We start from the raw sequence: 4,544 nt of genomic DNA, 5'->3' as shown, positions 1-4,544 counted from the left end.
CAGTTTAGGCTAGATATGATTAAAAATTAAAAAAAAAGTTTCCTAAGCTATTCACCATTGTAGAAAGGGTCTACAGACATTTTCAATGAAAAGTTTCTTTGAACTCTAAACAGGAGAGACGAGAGCAATATCATATTTTCACAGGATTTTCCAATAATCTCCTATGCCAGAGAATCGTAGAATACTTTTAATCACCCATCTACTCCTTTTATTCACATGGAATCAGGCTACATGACATCAAAAAGCTTCTAATCTAGACTTTTATAATTTTTTTCCCTTACGTATTTGGATAATTTGCATTTTATTTGTCAATTATTTTGAGGATATCTGAGAAAGATTTTTATGTTTCTTTTAGTACATTTTTAGTTTTCTTTAGGTAACTAAGTGACAGCCTAATCCCAGAAATTTATGTTACTTTCTTAAAAAGCTAGTATTAAGGGGATTTCTCAGGATATGCACATTTTGGAATAATTTTCTTCTATGTTGTAGTTTAAGTGTTTATCATCTTTGTTGTGTCATAAAATAATGTCTATTCCATAACAAATACTCACTAATACTTGTGAAATTAATGTTCTGTTAGATTCTATTCATCTAGCCAACCGTTTGCTTCATTTTGAGTGCAAATTAAGTTACTTTAACCACACCAATGAGTTATATATCACCCATTGTACAGTCAGTCCTTGCATATATTGCCCTATAGATAGTAATAAGAAGTGACCTTCATTATAAAACTTATTTTAATATTCTCGACTATCATAATCATTATCATCAGAGGAGTCATGACAGCATTATTTAGGGATGTACACTAGAGGGTGGTGTTTTACCTGGACACTAAACCTATCAATGCATTGGCTTTGAGAAAGAATGAAAAATTTTTACAGGAAATGTTTCCCATGTTTAATGTTACATAATTCTCAGCACATATGCCCCATTAACAAAGTTGATAAACCCCAGGGAATGGAAGCAGAGACTGAGTCACTTGGCGGCCTTGCTATCTCATTTCTTCAACACATTCCTGTAGGTGTTTGGTTTTCCTGAGCTCCACATGCAGAGTGTCATTTGAAAACCAACACTGATCACTGGGTGAGAATATATTTGACTCTATCTAACTACAGGGAATTGGAAAGCAAATGAGGCAAATAGTGAACATGGGTAAAGCTCTTATACTCACCACCTCAGTCTTTAAATCCTCTGAATAATGTATGTGTGCTTCCATGACTGACCTGAGAACAACAGAAACCAATAGTGGAGGGAAAAGTTATCTCTGGAAGAACTCATGTTTCTCTCTGTGCTTGTCTTCTCTGATTTTCACTTAGTTCCAAAAACAACAACAACAAAAGTTTCTAATCTAGTAGGGCTCAACTATCATACTAGCTTGCATGGGATGATTAAAATGTTACTATTTTTCCCCTCAGTAAACATTTTAATGTTAATGATAGGTTATGGCTTTGGTATAACTCATTTTGCTTCTAGCTGTTGCTTTCATCTTTGAGTTTTTCTCAATTGACTCTTCTGATATTGGGACGAACTTTACTCAAATCATGAATTCTATTGTGGTTTCTCATGACCAATGTCCAAATTTTTATCGATTTTTATCTAGACATGTGAATGAAGACATGAAAAGGGGGAAAATCTCTCATTTACTACTCTCAAATTTCTCTCCAAGAGAAAATTATTCTCCCTGCTCTAGCTAGTGGAAATTTACTTATAATACAAGCAAGTCTTCATCTGATGTTGCAGATTTTCAGACATATATTCCTTATTACACTTTACCACTACCTGATTCAGAAAGACTGCTGGAATCAAGATCTCCTGGAATAAATTTAAAAAGGACAATTTTATATGACCGAATTAAAGTTGAGTTGACTGGTTCCTATTAAAGTTAAGCCCTATTTGACACAGCCAAACTCTCTCTTGAAGCTAGGTGCACACTTTCCTTCAAATGTTCCTTAGCATTTGGCTCTGCTGTTTCCATACTCCCCTTTCTTTAGTAATACGATAGCATTGCAATAATACTTAAATGCTGACACAACAGAAAACCTTGCCAATTTGGCTCTCAACCTTGGCAAGCTTTTTGTTATAGCTGCAACCCAGCTTACTCCTTGAGTTGCACAAAACTTCCAGCGCTCCTCCACAGCATGTCTTGTAAAGGGGACTAAAAGGAAAAGTAAGAGAGATGCTAATTTTAGATAGAGAATAGTAAATAGGACAATAAATAAAAGCTCTGTTTTGGCACATTGGAAGTTCCTTTTTTTTTTTTTTTCCTTTTAAATGTGTGATTCTTTTTCCCAAAAGTTGCACTAGGTTTATTTTTAAAGGTGTCATCTATTTCCATTCTAGTGCTATGTCATCTGTAATTTAAATTTATGAGATGAATCTTGAGGTTCACCAGTGAAGCAGCTATGGAATTCTAGCCGCTTTGCCATTGAAAATGCAGATTTGCTGAAGGTTTTTGTGTCTGACAAGCCCCATTGAAAACCCCTTATCCCCCTTCCTGACAAACATTCATCATCATTTAATATTTATTCTTCTGTTTTAGTTTCACTACAAATAATTGGCGGTCCCTCAGCAAGAAGATTGCTTCCTGCTGAGGCAGCACCACCTGTATAGTTTCACCAAGCAGAGAACAAATACCTCAAAAAGGAGGCTGTCCTAGAACTGATAGATAAAATGAATAGAGATATTTACTAAAAGGAGAGAAAACCAAATGTGGTCCTCTAGTTGCGTCATAACTGTTCTCTGATATTCCTTCTATCACCTTCATAATAGTACTGCAATGTTTATACATATATTTTATTGCTAATGAGGAAAATATTTTTGCTGATTTTCTTTTATTCAACTTTTCTCTTTCTCCTGATAGATAATAGATAGATAGATAGATAGATAGATAGATAGATAGATAGATGATAGATAGATAGATAGATAGATGATAGATAGATAGATAGATAGATAGATGATAGATAGATAGATAGATAGATAGATAGATAGATAGATAGATAGATAGCATCAAAATTAGAATACTATAGGCTGCACATTGTGCTTCATTACCAAAATCAAGCATTGGTTTATTTCCAATTTCCATGAAAATAATCAAATCATCATGTATTCCCTCATTATTAGTGTTAATCTCGTGATTATATTTTCAAGATTTGGTGTTTAAAATTATTTATATTCCAGTGAGCAAAATAAATGAACAAGTAAGGGAAGAATATTAAAATATGAATATACCAGTGCCTGCATAAAAACTAGCTTTAGATAGACATGAGAGCTCTTGTTTCTTTGCATTCTATGCACTTAATTTAAACTTAAAATTAATAAGCAAATTAAAATATCAAGCAATACATGCAAAAATGTGTGCTCTATTACTGGGAATGAGATGGAACTGATATTTTGTGGACTTTCACAAACAACATCATGATTTCTGAGGATTGTGCTGTTGCAGGAAGTCTGCGAACCACTGTTCAGTATACTTCATTTATATTTTAAATGATTTTTCTAAGTAAAATAACCTGATTAAATGAAGTAGATTTAGTGAAAACCCAAGAGGCTCTGTATTTTAGTTTATCATTTTATTGGCATCACTTTTTTGAATGTATTTAGATAATGTGGTGTTTTTTTTTTAACGCCTACAGCACCTGGTCTTCCTATGTGGTCTCCCATGTAAATACTAACCAGGCTCGACCCTGCTTAGCTTCCAAGTTCAGAAGAGTTCAGGCATGTTCAGGGTGGCATGGCCGTAGCAGATAATGTGTTTTCAATAAATATTTGCTGATTATCTTAGTAGTCAAACTAAGATTAGAGTCCTAAGTGATGTGAGTTATTACAATACTTATTCAACATTCAAAGGATGTTGTAACAAGGGATCAGGGAAACATAAAAATACTTGGTGTAAGATTGTCCTTTAAGGAAATTATAATCTAAATAGAAGATATATAACTAAATTATTCAGATGTAATAAAGCTCATATGACTCTCAAAGGAAAATAATGGCAGCTTCAGGATTATATTAGAAAGGGCTACTGAATCAGTATTTGTCATTTTTTTAAAAAATTTTTTATAAGAGTATATTTGACCCCAACTGACAACATGCTGGTGAGCATCTCAAATACTCCAGAGACTAATAGTTTTGCAGCTTCTTTTATGCATTTGAACTGAAGGAGGGAATGCAAAGATTATGTGAAGGTTGGAAATAGCAAGGTGGGAATTGGATTACAGGATAGCTAATAAGATTATGTGTTCTCTTGGGGATGTTTACAGCTTGTTTCAAAGATATGTTAACCTAGATGCACAGAAACCAGGAACAGGGCTTGATAAGGCAAAGATAAACCTTTAACTGAAGAAATTATATGCCTGGGACATGGCCACTCATTTTGACCCAATCAGGAATTTATGATCAGATCATCCTGTGAGATTACTTTCCAGAGAACCCCCTTTTTTTGTCCACAGTTTCCCCTTTTGGTCATAAATCAGTCTGGAGGATACACTGATGATCAATCTTTTGGTCCAATAGTGTGGTCTCACAGCAGTAGGAAGGCTTATTTCTAG

The 4,544-nt window shown here is 34.0% G+C and overlaps 1 pseudogene; it reads right to left on the bottom strand.

The window, feature by feature from the left end:
* Positions 1 to 3,623: 3,623 nt before the first annotated feature.
* Positions 3,624 to 3,742, bottom strand: LOC111731986 (annotated as a pseudogene).
* Positions 3,743 to 4,544: the final 802 nt, after the last annotated feature.

This window comes from Pteropus vampyrus, unplaced genomic scaffold (genome assembly GCF_000151845.1).
Source record: "Pteropus vampyrus isolate Shadow unplaced genomic scaffold, Pvam_2.0 Scaffold11, whole genome shotgun sequence".
In the NCBI taxonomy this organism is placed as follows: domain Eukaryota; kingdom Metazoa; phylum Chordata; class Mammalia; order Chiroptera; family Pteropodidae; genus Pteropus; species Pteropus vampyrus.
Note: the sequence above shows the minus strand (reverse complement) of the source record. Positions and strands in the feature narration are given on the sequence as shown.